Source organism: Pseudophryne corroboree (genome assembly GCF_028390025.1).
Source record: "Pseudophryne corroboree isolate aPseCor3 chromosome 3 unlocalized genomic scaffold, aPseCor3.hap2 SUPER_3_unloc_23, whole genome shotgun sequence".
Lineage (NCBI taxonomy): Eukaryota > Metazoa > Chordata > Amphibia > Anura > Myobatrachidae > Pseudophryne > Pseudophryne corroboree.
Genome location: NW_026967512.1, coordinates 244,873 through 260,318, shown reverse-complemented (window position 1 = coordinate 260,318; position 15,446 = coordinate 244,873). Strand labels below are relative to the sequence as shown.

Sequence of the window (15,446 nt, the reverse complement as noted above, 5' to 3'; positions counted from 1 at the left end):
ACCACAGGCTGCTCCCCCTGTATAATAATAATATCAGGACACCACAGTCCGCTCCCCCTGTATAGTAATAATAACAGGACACCAGAGGCTGCTCCCCCTGTATAGTAATAATAACAGGACACCAGAGGCTGCTCCCCCTGTATAGTAAGACGCCATTACCTGATCTCCACGGACACTGGAAAGCTGCAGCAGTCGATGAAAACTCACTTCCTGTATGTGGAACGCACAATCCGGAAGTAAGGTGGAACGCACAGGCAGGAAGTAGGGCATGATTGGCAAAATCTGCTTCCTGGTTATTGGCCCCTCCCCTCCTTCACCCCGCCCGCAGCTCCGCCCCCAGTAATGACAAAAACCATAAAAGTCTTCAGTGCAGAAGGCCGGCGGCCATTTTATGGTAGACCAGTCCGGCATCAACTGCAGCAGCAATAGGTTCCCTGGCCGTGTAATGACGTCAGGAGCGGCGGCCATTTTCCCCAGGTCTGAGCTCCGCCTTCCTTCTATCATTCCCACAAGGCAGCAGGAGCAGAGAGCAGCCATTGCTGTGTCTGGCAGCAGGTAATGATATTATTATTATTATTCTATAGGCTGAGCAGCTCTGGTGTCAGGTTCTGTACTACAGGGGGAGCAGCCTCTGGTGCCTTGTTATAGTGCAGCTGGAGCAGCCTCTGGTGCTGCATTATCCCTGTACAGGTGGCTGACACTCTAGTGTCCTATTACTGTAATACAGGTGGCGCAGACCCCGCCGTTACCGAAATACAGAGGGCGCAGACCCCGCCGTTACCGTAATACAGGTGGTGGAGATCCTGCCGTTACCGTAATACTGTGACGCAGACCCCGCCATTACCGTAATACAGGCGTCGCAGACCCCACCGATACCGTATTACAGGTGGCGCAGCCCCTGCCGTAACCGTAATATAGGTGGCGCCGTCCCCGCCGTTACTGTAATACAGTGGCGCAGACTCCGCCGTTACTGTAATACAGTGGCGCAGACCCCACCGTTACCGTAATACAGGAGGTGCAGACCCCGCCGTTACCGTAATACAGGTGGTGCAAACCCCGGCGTTACCGTAATACAAGCGGCGTAGACCCCGGACTTACCGTAATACAGGTGGCGCAGACCTTGCGGTTACCGTAATACGGGTGACTCAGACCCCGCCGTTACCGTAATACAGGTGGCGCTGACCCCTCCGTTATTGTATTTCCATAAACGGAACATTACAGGTGTTGTGTCCTTGGCATTGTACTATACAGAGTGAGCGGCCTGTGTTGTATTAATATTCAGGGGAGCAGCATATGTTGTCATAATAATAATATATAGCATCCTGTGCTGTCATAGTATACAGGGGGAGCGGCCTGTATTGTCATAATATACAGGGGTAGCATCCTGTGCTGTCATAGTATACAGGGGGAGCGGCCTGTATTGTCATAATATACAGGGGGAGCGGCCTGTGCTGTCATTGTATACAGGGGGAGCGGCCTGTGCTGTCATAGTATACAGGGGGAGCAACCTGTGGTGACTTGTTACTGTTATTATATAGGGTGAGCATCATGTATTGGCTTTCTATACAGAAGGAGTGGCCTGTGCTGTCATAGTATACAGGGGTAGCATCCTGTGCTGTCATAGTATACAGGAGGAGCGGCCTGTGTTGTCATAATATACAGTGGTTGCATCCTGTGCTGTCATAGTATAAAGGGGGAGCGGCCTGTATTGTCATAATATGCAGGGGTATCATTCTGTGCCGTCATTGAATACAGGGGGAGCGGCCTGTGCTGTCATAGTATACAGGGGGAGGGGCCTGTGGTGTCTTGTTACTATTTTTATATAGGGAGAGCAGCATGTATTGGCTTTCTATACAGAAGGAGTGGCCTGTCCTGTCATTGTATACAGGGGAAGCGGCCTGTGTTGCTAAAATATACAGGGGTAGCAGCCTGTGTTGTCATAGTATACAGGAGGAGCGGCCTGTGTTTTCATAATATACAGGGGTAGCATCATGTGCTGTCATAGTATACGGGGAGCGGTCTGTATTAACATAATATACAGGGGTAGCATCATGTGCTGTCATAGTATACAGGGGGAGTGGCCTGTCTTTACATAATATACAGGGGTAGCATCATCTGCTGTCATAGTATACAGGTGGAGCGGCCTGTGTTGTCATAATATACAGGGGTAGTATCCTGTGCCATCATTGTATACAGGGGTAGTAGCATAATATACAGGGGCAGCGTCCTGTACTGTCATAGTATACAGGAGTAGTGGCCTGTATTGTAATAATATACAGGTCTGCTTTACCAAAGTCTCCCTCCGACAGGGAGGCAGTTTTGGAAGCCATTCACAAGCTGTATTCCCAGCAGGTGATAATCAAGGTACCCCTCCTACAACAGGGAAAGGGGTATTATTCCACGCTGTTTGTGGTACCGAAGCCGGACGGCTCGGTGAGACCAATTTTAAATCTGAAATCCTTGAACACTTATATAAAAAGGTTCAAATTCAAGATGGAGTCACTCAGAGCGGTGATAGCGAACCTGGAAGAAGGGGACTATATGGTGTCTCTGGACATCAAAGATGCTTATCTCCACGTCCCAATCTACCCTTCTCACCAAGGGTACCTCAGGTTTGTAGTACAAAACTGTCATTATCAGTTTCAGACGCTGCCGTTTGGATTGTCCACGGCACCTCTGGTCTTTACCAAGGTAATGGCCGAAATGATGATTCTTCTGCGAAGAAAAGGCATCTTAATTATCCCTTACTTGGACGATCTCCTGATAAGGGCAAGGTCCAGGGAACAGTTAGAAGTCGGAGTGGCACTATCTCAGGTAGTGTTACGTCAGCACGGGTGGATTCTAAAGATTCCAAAATCGCAGCTGATTCCAACGACACGTCTACTGTTCCTAGGAATGATTCTGGACACAGTCCAGAAGAAGGTGTTTCTCCCGGAGGAGAAGGCCAGGGAGTTATCCGAGCTAGTCAGGAACCTCCTAAAACCAGGCCAGGTGTCAGTGCATCAGTGCACGAGGGTCCTGGGAAAAATGGTGGCTTCTTACGAAGCGATTCCATTCGGAAGATTCCATGCAAGAACGTTTCAGTGGGATCTACTGGACAAATGGTCCGGATCGCATCTTCAGATGCATCAGCGGATAACCCTGTCGCCAAGGACAAGGGTGTCTCTTCTGTGGTGGCTGCAGAGTGCTCATCTACTAGAGGGCCGCAGATTTGGCATTCAGGATTGGATCCTGGTGACCACGGATGCCAGCCTGAGAGGCTGGGGAGCAGTCACACAGGGAAGGAATTTCCAGGGCTTGTGGTCAAGCATGGAAACATCTCTTCATATAAACATTCTGGAACTAAGGGCCATTTACAATGCCCTAAGTCAAGCAAAACCTCTGCTTCAGGGTCAGGCGGTGTTGATCCAATCGGACAACATCACGTCAGTCGCCCACGTAAACAGACAGGGCGGCACGAGAAGCAGGAGGGCAATGGCAGAAGCTGCAAGGATTCTTCGCTGGGCGGAAAATCATGTGATAGCACTGTCAGCAGTGTTCATTCTGGGAGTGGACAACTGGGAAGCAGACTTCCTCAGCAGACACGACCTTCACCCGGGAGAGTGGGGACTTCACCCAGAAGTCTTCCACCTGATTGTAAACCGTTGGGAAAAACCAAAGGTGGACATGATGGCGTCACGTCTAAACAAAAAACTGGACAGATATTGCGCCAGGTCAAGGGACCCTCAGGCAATAGCGGTGGACGCTCTGGTAACGCCGTGGGTGTACCAGTCAGTGTATGTGTTCCCTCCTCTGCCTCTCATACCAAAAGTACTGAGAATCATAAGAAGGAGAGGAGTAAGAGCTATACTCGTGGTTCCGGATTGGCCAAGAAGGACTTGGTACACGGAACTTCAAGAGATGCTCACGGACGAACCGTGGCCTCTACCTCTAAGAAAGGACCTGCTACTGCAGGGGCCTTGTCTGTTCCAAGACTTACCGCGGCTGCGTTTGACGGCATGGCGGTTGAACGCCGGATCCTGAAGGAAAAAGGCATTCCAGATGAAGTCATCCCTACCCTGGTCAAAGCCAGGAAGGACGTAACCGCAAAACATTATCACTGCATTTGGCGTAAATATGTTGCGTGGTGTGAGGCCAAGAAGGCCCCTACAGAGGAATTTCAACTGGGTCGTTTCCTTCATTTCCTGCAAACAGGACTGTCTATGGGCCTAAAATTAGGGTCCATTAAGGTTCAAATTTCGGCCCTGTCGATTTTCTTCCAGAAAGAACTGGCTTCAGTACCTGAAGTTCAGACATTTGTAAAAGGGGTGCTGCATATACAGCCTCCTTTTGTGCCTCCAGTGGCACCTTGGGATCTCAGTGTTGTGTTGAGTTTTCTAAAGTCACATTGGTTTGAACCACTTACCACTGTGGACTTAAAATATCTCACATGGAAGGTGACGATGCTGTTAGCCTTGGCTTCAGCCAGGCGTGTGTCAGAATTGGCGGCTTTATCATATAAAAGCCCTTACTTAATTTTGCATTCTGACAGGGCAGAATTGAGGACTCGTCCTCAATTTCTACCTAAGGTGGTTTCTGCATTTCACATGAACCAACCTATTGTGGTACCTGCGGCTACTAGGGACTTAGAGGACTCTAAGTTGCTTGACGTTGTCAGGGCCTTGAAAATATATGTTTCCAGGACGGCTGGAGTCAGAAAATCAGACTCGCTGTTTATCCTGTATGCACCTAACAAACTGGGTGCTCCTGCTTCAAAGCAGACGATTGCTCGTTGGATTTGTAGTACAATTCAGCTTGCACATTCTGTGGCAGGCTTGCCACAGCCAAAATCAGTAAAAGCCCATTCCACAAGGAAAGTGGGCTCATCTTGGGCGGCTGCCCGAGGGGTCTCGGCTTTACAACTTTGCCGAGCAGCTACTTGGTCAGGGGCAAACACGTTTGCTAAATTCTACAAATTTGATACCCTGGCTGAGGAGGACCTGGAGTTCTCTCATTCGGTGCTGCAGAGTCATCCGCACTCTCCCGCCCGTTTGGGAGCTTTGGTATAATCCCCATGGTCCTTACGGAGTCCCAGCATCCACTAGGACGTCAGAGAAAATAAGATTTTACTTACCGATAAATCTATTTCTCGTAGTCCATAGTGGATGCTGGGTGCCCATCCCAAGTGCGGATTGTCTGCAATACTTGTATATAGTTATTGTTACAAAAATTCGGGTTATTATTGTTGTGAGCCATCTTTTCAGAGGCTCCTTTGCGTTTATCATACTGTTAACTGGGTTCAGATCACAGGTTGTACGGTGTGATTGGTGTGGCTGGTATGAGTCTTACCCGGGATTCATAAATCCTTCCTTATTGTGTACGCTCGTCCGGGCACAGTATCCTAACTGAGGCTTGGAGGAGGGTCATAGGGGGAGGAGCCAGTGCACACCACCTGATCCTAAAGCTTTTATTATTGTGCCCTGTCTCCTGCGGAGCCGCTATTCCCCATGGTCCTTACGGAGTCCCAGCATCCACTACGGACTACGAGAAATAGATTTATCGGTAAGTAAAATCTTATTATTTTCCTAATACCCCCTCACCTGCTGCCCCTATATTTTCCTAATACCCCCTCACCTGCCCCTATATTCTCCTAATACCCCCTCACTTGCTGCCCCTGACATTATCCTAATACCCCCTCACTTGCTGCCCCTGCATTCTCCTAATGGCCCCTCACCTGCTGCCCCTGCATTCTCCTAAATGCCCCCTCACCTGCTGCCCCTGTCATTCTCCTAATGCCCCCACACCTGCTGCCCCTGACATTGTCCTAATGCCCTCTCACCTGCTGCCCCTGACATTGTCCTAATGCCCCCTCACCTGCGGCCCCTGACATTGTCCTAATGCCCCCTCACCTGCGGCCCCTGACATTGTCCTAATGCCCCCTCACCTGCGGCCCCTGACATTGTCCTAATGCCCCCTCACCTGCGGCCCCTGACATTGTCCTAATGCCCCCTCACCTGCGACCCCTGACATTGTCCTAATGCCCCCTCACCTGCGGCCCCTGACATTGTCCTAATGCCCCCTCACCTGCGGCCCTTGACATTGTCCTAATGCCCCCTCACCTGCGGCCCCTATATTCTCCTAATGCCCCCTCACCTGCGGCCCCTATGTTCTCCTAATGCCCCCTCACCTGCTGCCCCTATATTCTCCTGATGCCCCCTCACCTGCGGCCCCTATATTCTCCTGATGCCCCCTCACCTGCGGCCCCTATATTCTCCTAATGCCCCCTCACCTGCTGCCCCTATATTCTCCTAATACCCCCTCACCTGCCCCTATATTCTCCTAATAGCCTCCCACCTGCCCCTATATTCTCCTAATACCCCCTCACTTGCTGCCCCTGACATTCTCCTAATGCCCCCTCACCTGCTGCCCCTGACATTCTCCTAATGGCCCCTCACCTGCTGCCCCTGACATTCTCCTAATGGCCCCTCACCTGCTGCCCCTGACATTCTCCTAATGGCCCCTCACCTGCTGCCCCTGACATTCTCCTAATGCCCCCTCACCTGCTGCCCCTGACATTCTCCTAATGCCCCCTCACCTGCTGCCCCTGACATTCTCCTAATGCCCCCTCACCTGCTGCCCCTGACATTCTCCTAATGCCCCCTCACCTGCTGCCCCTGACATTCTCCTAATGCCCCCTCACCTGCTGCCCCTGGCATTCTCCTAATGCCCCCTCACCTGCTGCCCCTGCATTCTCCTAATGCCCCCTCACCTGCTGCCCCTGCATTCTCCTAATGCCCCCTCACCTGCTGCCCCTGCATTCTCCTAATGCCCCCTTAGCTGCTGCCTATGCATTCTCCTAATGCTCCCTCACCTGCCGCCCCTCACATTCTCCTAATGCCTGCTGCCCCTGACATTCTCCTTATTAATGCCCCCTCTCCTGCCCCTGACATTGTCCTAATGCCCCATCACCTGCTGCCCCTGACACTCTCCTAATGCCTCCTCACCTGCTGCCCCCTGCCTGTCACCTGCTACCCCCTGCCTGTACCTTACCACCCCGTCTGTCACCCGCCTCTCCTGCCACCCCCTGCCTCTACCCTGCCACTCCTGCCTGTCACCCACCTCTCATGCCATCCCCTGCCTGTCATCTGTTACTCCCTGTATGTCACCCGCCTCTGCTGACGCCCCTGCCTGTCACCCACCTCTCATGCCATCCTCTGCATGTCTCTGCCTCCCCCTGCCACTCGCTGCCTGTCACCCACCTTTCCTTCCACCTCCTGCCTGTACCCTGCCACCCGCCTCTCCTGCCGCCCCCAGTCTATACCCTACCACCCCGTCCTGTACCTTACAACCCCCTGTCTGTTACCCACTTCTCATGCCGTCCACTGCCTGTCATCTGCCCCTCCCTGTATGTCACCTGCCTCTCCTGCCACCCCCTGCATGTCACCCACCTCTTATGCCATCCCTTGCATGTCATCTGCCACTCCCTGTATGTCACCCGCCTCTCCTGCCACACCCTGCCTCTACCCTGCCACCCGCTGCCGGTCACCCACCACTCCTGCCACCCCCTGCCTGTCACCCACCGCTCCTGCCACCCCCTGCCTGTACCCTACCACACCCCTGCCACCCCGTCTGTCACCCGCCTCTCTTGCCACCACCTGCCATCCTCAGTCTATACCCTACCACCCTGTCCTGTACCCTGCCAGTCGTCTGCAGCCGCTTGCCAGTTGACTGACATTCCTGCTGCCCCCTGCCTCTCCTACCACCCCCTGTCTGTCACCTGCCACCACCTGCCTCTCCTACCACCCCCCTGCCCATCACCTGCCACTTTCCTGCCTGTAACCTGCCTTTTTACCACCCGCTGTCTTTCACCTGCCACCGCCTGTCTTACCTGTGCCTCTCTGCCTGTACCTTTCCTCCATTGCCTCTTCTACCACCCCCTGCCCGTCATCTTCCACCACCTGCATCTCCTGCCACCCACATGTCCGTCACCTGGCTCTCCTGCTTGCACCCTGCTGCCTCACCTGCAGCCCCCTACTCATCACCTGCCTCTCCTGCATCTGCCTGGCTGTACCCTGACACATCTTCCTCTCCTGCCACCCCCTTTTCATCACCTGCTGTCCCCCCTGACTGTCACCTGGCATTCCCCCCATGGCCGTCACCTGTCGTTCCCCCACCCCTGGCCGTCACCTGTCGTCGTACTCGACGCGCCCACCCCCCCCGGCCGTCACCTGTCGTTTCAACACCCGCCCCCCCGGCCGTCACCTGTCGTTTCCCCGCCCCCCCCCCCCTCCCCCGGCCGTCACCTGTCGTCGTGACCGGTGGCTGCGTGGGGGAGGAGTTGTGTGTGTGTGACCGGTGGCTGCATGGGGGAGGAGTTGCGCGACCGTTAGCTGCATGGGGGAGGAGTTGTGTGACCGGTGGTTGCATGAGGGAGGAGTTGTGTGACCGGTGGCTGCATGAGGGAGGAGTTGTGTGACCTTGTGGCTTTATGGGGGTGAGGTTGCATGACCGGTGGCTTTATGGGAGTGAGGTTGCGTGACCGGTGGCTGCATGGGGGTGAGGTTGCGTGACCGGTGGCTTTATGGGAGTGAGGTTGCGTGACCGGTGGCTGCATGGGGGTGAGGTTGCGTGACCGGTGGCTGCATTGGGGGTATAACCAGCAGGCACAGCATAGTGAGGGTGGGATGTGTGATTGTAGCTGCATGGGGGTGGGGTGTGTGACCAGTAGGCACATCAGTGAGGGTGGGATGTGTGACCGGTGGTTGCATGGGGGAGGGGTGCGTGTCAGGTGGCTGCATGGGTGCAGGGTAGGTGACCAGTAGGCACATCAGTGAGGGTGGGATGTGTGACCGGTGGCTGCATGGGGGAGGGGTGCGTGTCAGGTAGCTACATGGGTGCGGGGTAGGTGACCAGTAGGCACATCAGTGAGGGTGAGATGTGTGACCGGTGGCTGCATGGGGGAGGGGTGCGTGTCAGGTGGCTACATGGGTGCGGGGTAGGTGACCAGTAGGCACATCAGTGAGGGTGGGATGTGTGACCGGTGGCTGCATGGGGGAGGGGTGCGTGTCAGGTGGCTACATGGGTGCGGGGTAGGTGACCAGTAGGCACATCAGTGAGGGTAGGATGCGCACACATCACAGCTAGGTTGTGGTGGGAGAAGTGTGCACAGCAGAAGTGAGGGTAGAACGCTCCGCACACATGGGGTTGGGTGTTCCTATGTATCAGTGACGTGCGGGGAGACGGAGCTGTTCCTGTCATACTAACGTATACACCACAGTTTTCACTATATACAGTATATGTAAAATACAAAGAACATATAAATATCATCTTTGAATTATTCTAATTATTTCTGTAGTCAAAGGTCTGAAGTAAAAATTCTATGGTAGGTGAGGCAGTGCCCCCCCCCCCCCCTCCACCTACCTTACCCGCACTCACCAAATTTATACTACTCCTCCTGTGTATAATGCCCAAATGTGTATATACTGCTGCACCTGTGTATAATGCCCACGTGTATATACCTCTGCACCTGTATCCAATGCCCACGTGTGTATACCTCTGCACCTGTGTATAATGCCCACGTGTATATACCTCTGCACCTGTATCCAATGCCCACGTGTGTATACCTCTGCACCTGTGTATAATGCCCACGTGTGTATACCTCTGCACCTGTGTATAATGCCCACGTGTATATACCTCTGCACCTGTGTATAATGCCCACGTGTATATACCTCTGCACCTGTGTATAATGCCCACGTGTATATACCTCTGCACCTGTGTCTAATGCCCACGTGTGTATACCTCTGCACCTGTGTATAATGCCCACGTGTGTGTACCTCTGCACCTGTGTATAATGCCCACGTGTATATACCACTGCACCTGTGTATAATGCCCACGTGTGTATACCTCTGCACCTGTGTATAATGCCCACGTGTGTATACCTCTGCACCTGTGTATAATGCCCACGTGTGTATACCTCTGCACCTGTGTCTAATGCCCACGTGTGTATACCTCTGCACCTGTGTCTAATGCCCACGTGTGTATACCTCTGCACCTGTGTCTAATGCCCACGTGTGTATACCTCTGCACCTGTGTATAATGCCCACGTGTGTATACCTCTGCACCTGTGTATAATGCCCACGTGTGTATACCTCTGCACCTGTGTATAATGCCCACATGTGTATACCTCTGCACCTGTGTATAATGCCCACGTGTGTATACCTCTGCACCTGTGTATAATGCCCACGTGTGTATACCTCTGCACCTGTGTATAGTGCCCACGTGTATATACCTCTGCACCTGTGTATAATGCCCACATGTGTATACCTCTGCACCTGTGTATAATGCCCACGTGTGTATACCTCTGCACCTGTGTATAATGCCCACGTGTGTATACCTCTGCACCTGTGTATAGTGCCCACGTGTATATACCTCTGCACCTGTGTCTAATGCCCACGTGTGTATACCTCTGCACCTGTGTATAGTGCCCACGTGTATATACCTCTGCACCTGTGTATAATGCCCACGTGTGTATACCTCTGCACCTGTGTATAATGCCCACGTGTATATACCTCTGCACCTGTGTATAATGCCCACGTGTGTATACCTCTGCACCTGTGTCTAATGCCCACGTGTGTATACCTCTGCACCTGTGTATAATGCCCACGTGTATATACCTCTGCACCTGTGTCTAATGCCCACGTGTATATACCTCTGTACCTGTGTATAATGCCCACGTGTATATACCTCTGCACCTGTGTATAATGCCCACGTGTGTATACCTCTGCACCTGTGTATAATGCCCACGTGTGTATACCTCTGCACCTGTGTCTAATGCCCACGTGTGTATACCTCTGCACCTGTGTATAGTGCCCACGTGTATATACCTCTGCACCTGTGTATAATGCCCACGTGTGTATACCTCTGCACCTGTGTATAATGCCCACGTGTGTATACCTCTGCACCTGTGTATAATGCCCACGTGTGTATACCTCTGCACCTGTGTCTAATGCCCACGTGTGTATACCTCTGCACCTGTGTATAATGCCCACGTGTATATACCTCTGCACCTGTGTCTAATGCCCACGTGTATATACCTCTGTACCTGTGTATAATGCCCACGTGTATATACCTCTGCACCTGTGTATAATGCCCACGTGTGTATACCTCGGCACCTGTGTATAATGCCCACGTGTGTATACCTCTGCACCTGTGTCTAATGCCCACGTGTGTATACCTCTGCACCTGTGTATAGTGCCCACGTGTATATACCTCTGCACCTGTGTATAATGCCCACGTGTGTATACCTCTGCACCTGTGTATAATGCCCACGTGTATATACCTCTGCACCTGTGTATAATGCCCACGTGTGTATACCTCTGCACCTGTGTCTAATGCCCACGTGTGTATACCTCTGCACCTGTGTATAATGCCCACGTGTATATACCTCTGCACCTGTGTCTAATGCCCACGTGTATATACCTCTGTACCTGTGTATAATGCCCACGTGTATATACCTCTGCACCTGTGTATAATGCCCACGTGTGTATACCTCTGCACCTGTGTATAATGCCCACGTGTGTATACCTCTGCACCTGTGTCTAATGCCCACGTGTGTATACCTCTGCACCTGTGTATAGTGCCCACGTGTATATACCTCTGCACCTGTGTATAATGCCCACGTGTGTATACCTCTGCACCTGTGTATAATGCCCACGTGTGTATACCTCTGCACCTGTGTATAATGCCCACGTGTGTATACCTCTGCACCTGTGTCTAATGCCCACGTGTATATACCTCTGCACCTGTGTATAATGCCCACGTGTATATACCTCTGCACCTGTGTCTAATGCCCACGTGTATATACCTCTGTACCTGTGTATAATGCCCATGTGTATATACCTCTGCACCTGTGTATAATGCCCACGTGTGTATACCTCTGCACCTGTGTCTAATGCCCACGTGTATATACCTCTGCACCTGTGTATAATGCCCACGTGTGTATACCTCTGCACCTGTGTATAATGCCCACGTGTGTGTACCTCTGCACCTGTGTATAATGCCCACGTGTGTATACCTCTGCACCTGTGTATATAGCCCACGTGTGTATACCTCTGCACCTGTGTACAATGCCCACGTGTGTATACCTCTGCACCTGTATCCAATGCCCACGTGTGTATACCTCTGCACCTGTGTATAATGCCCACGTGTATATACCTCTGCACCTGTGTATAATGCCCACGTGTGTATACCTCTGCACCTGTGTATATAGCTCACGTGTGTATACCTCTGCACCTGTGTATAATGCCCACGTGTGTATACCTCTGCACCTGTGTATATAGCTCACGTGTGTATACCTCTGCACCTGTGTCTAATGCCCACGTGTGTATACCTCTGCACCTGTGTATAATGCCCACGTGTGTATACCTCTGCACCTGTGTATAATGCCCACGTGTGTATACCTCTGCACCTGTGTATAATGCCCACGTGTGTATACCTCTGCACCTGTGTATAATGCCCGCGTGTGTATACCTCTGCACCTGTGTCTAATGCCCACGTGTGTATACCTCTGCACCTGTGTCTAATGCCCACGTGTGTATACCTCTGCACCTGTGTCTAATGCCCACGTGTGTATACCTCTGCACCTGTGTACAATGCCCACGTGTATATACCTCTGCACCTGTATCCAATGCCCACGTGTGTATACCTCTGCACCTGTGTATAATGCCCACGTGTGTATACCTCTGCACCTGTGTCTAATGCCCACGTGTATATACCTCTGCACCTGTATCCAATGCCCACGTGTGTATACCTCTGCACCTGTGTCTAATGCCCACGTGTGTATACCTCTGCACCTGTGTACAATGCCCACGTGTATATACCTCTGCACCTGTATCCAATGCCCACGTGTGTATACCTCTGCACCTGTGTATAATGCCCACGTGTGTATACCTCTGCACCTGTGTATCATGCCCACGTGTGTATACCTCTGCACCTGTGTACAATGCCCACGTGTGTATACCTCTGCACCTGTGTACAATGCCCACGTGTGTATACCTCTGCACCTGTGTATAATGCCCACGTGTGTATACCTCTGCACCTGTGTATAATGCCCACGTGTGTATACCTCTGCACCTGTGTATAATGCCCACGTGTGTATACCTCTGCACCTGTGTCTAATGCCCACGTGTGTATACCTCTGCACCTGTGTCTAATGCCCACGTGTGTATACCTCTGCACCTGTGTCTAATGCCCACGCGTGTGTACCTCTGCACCTGTGTCTAATGCCCACGTGTGTATACCTCTGCACCTGTGTCTAATGCCCACGTGTGTATACCTCTGCACCTGTGTCTAATGCCCACGTGTGTATACCTCTGCACCTGTGTCTAATGCCCACGTGTGTATACCTCTGCACCTGTGTATAATGCCCACGTGTGTATACCTCTGCACCTGTGTCTAATGCCCACGTGTGTGTATACCTCTGCACCTGTGTCTAATGCCCACGTGTGTATACCTCTGCACCTGTGTATAATGCCCACGTGTGTATACCTCTGCACCTGTGTATAATGCCCACGTGTGTGTACCTCTGCACCTGTGTATATAGCCCACGTGTGTATACCGCTGCACCTGTGTCTAATGCCCACGTGTGTATACCTCTGCACCTGTGTCTAATGCCCACGTGTATATACCTCTGCACCTGTGTACAATGCCCACGGGTGTATACCTCTGCACCTGTGTACAATGCCCACGGGTGTATACCTCTGCACCTGTGTACAATGCCCACGGGTGTATACCTCTGCACCTGTGTACAATGCCCACGGGTGTGTATACCTCTGCACCTGTGTCTAATGCCCACGGGTGTGTATACCTCTGCACCTGTGTACAATGCCCACGGGTGCATGCCTCTGCACCTGTGTATATTGCCCACGGGTGTATACCGCTGCACCTGTGTATATTGCCCACGGGTGTATACCGCTGCACCTGTGTATATTGCCCACGGGTGTATACCGCTGCACCTGTGTATATTGCCCACGGGTGTATACCGCTGCACCTGTGTATATTGCCCACGGGTGTGTACCGCTGCACCTGTGTATAATGCCCACGGGTGTGTACCGCTGCACCTGTGTATAATGCCCACGGGTGTATACCGCTGCACCTGTGTAAGTGCCCACGGGTGTATCCTGCTGCACCTGTGTGTAATCCTTGGGCTCATATATTGTGTGTAAATCTGGCTCTGGTACTAGCCAGTGCCTCCTGATAAATGTACCTCACCGCACGTCCCTGGTGTGTATGTCTGGTAGGTGCATTGAGTAGAAAGGAGGTAACCATAATGCAGAGGTAAGTGTGCCCGTTATAGGACAGGTGCACTGTATGGGTTGGGATGAGTGTGTCTATTGGCACAGTAGTAATAATACAGGGACATGACTGGGGAGGTGAGGGGATCTGTGTGTATTTACAGTGATGTCTCCCCCATTTCGCAGGGTTACACAGTAGTGAAGAAGACATCCGGTGAGTGTGAGACACCGAGCAGCCATCCCCGTGTGTCAGGAGGACTGCGCAGGACCCAGAGTCCCATCACGGTGCCTCCACCTCACTCACTGACACATGAGACACATTGACCAGAAGATCCTGGAACTCCCTAAAAAGATCATTCAGCTGCTGACTGGAGAGGTGACTGCTGGGAATGGGATATTATACAGTAACACCAGGGGATGTGTCTGGATGATGACTGGAGAGGTGACTGCTGGGAATGGGACATTATACAGTAACACCAGGGGATGTGTCTGGGGGATGACTGGAGAGGTGACTGCTGGGAATGGGACATTATACAGTAACACCAGGGGATGTGTCTGGGGGATGACTGGAGAGGTGACTGCTGGGAATGGGACATTATACAGTAACACCAGGGGTATGTGTCTGGGTGATGACTGGAGAGGTGACAGCTGGTAATGGGACATTATACAGTAACACCAGGGGATGTGTCTGGGTGATGACTGGAGAGGTGACTGCTGGGGATGGGGTATTATACAGTAACATCGGGGAACGTGTCTGGGTGATGACTGGAGAGGTGACTGCCGGGAATGGGGCATTATACAGTAACACCAGGGGATGTGTCTGGGGGATGACTGGAGAGGTGACTGCTGGGAATGGGGCATTATACAATAACACCAGGGGATGTGTCTGGGTGATGACTGGAGAGGTGACTGCTGGGAATGGGACATTATACAGTAACACCAGGGGATGTGTCTGGGTGATGACTGGAGAGGTGACTGCTGGGAATGGGACATTATACAGTAACACCAGGGGATGTGTCTGGGTGATGACTGGAGAGGTGACTGCTGGGAATGGGACATTATACAGTAACACCAGGGGATGTGTCTGGGTGATGACTGGAGAGGGGACTGCCGGGAATGGGACATTATACAGTAACACTGGGGGATGTATCTGGGTGATGAATGTATCACTGTGTG

At 52.3% G+C, this 15,446-nt stretch overlaps 1 protein-coding gene across 1 annotated transcript in view; it reads left to right on the top strand.

Moving 5' to 3' along the window:
* Nucleotides 1–510: 510 nt before the first annotated feature.
* Nucleotides 511–15,446, top strand: part of LOC134983767 (zinc finger protein 585A-like) — a 140,846-nt gene continuing 125,910 nt past the window's right edge. The window contains exons 1-2 of the mRNA XM_063949409.1: nt 511–555; nt 14,457–14,646. The gene's annotated coding sequence lies outside the window, so the exon portion shown is untranslated. The remainder of the gene's footprint in view (nt 556–14,456; nt 14,647–15,446) is intronic.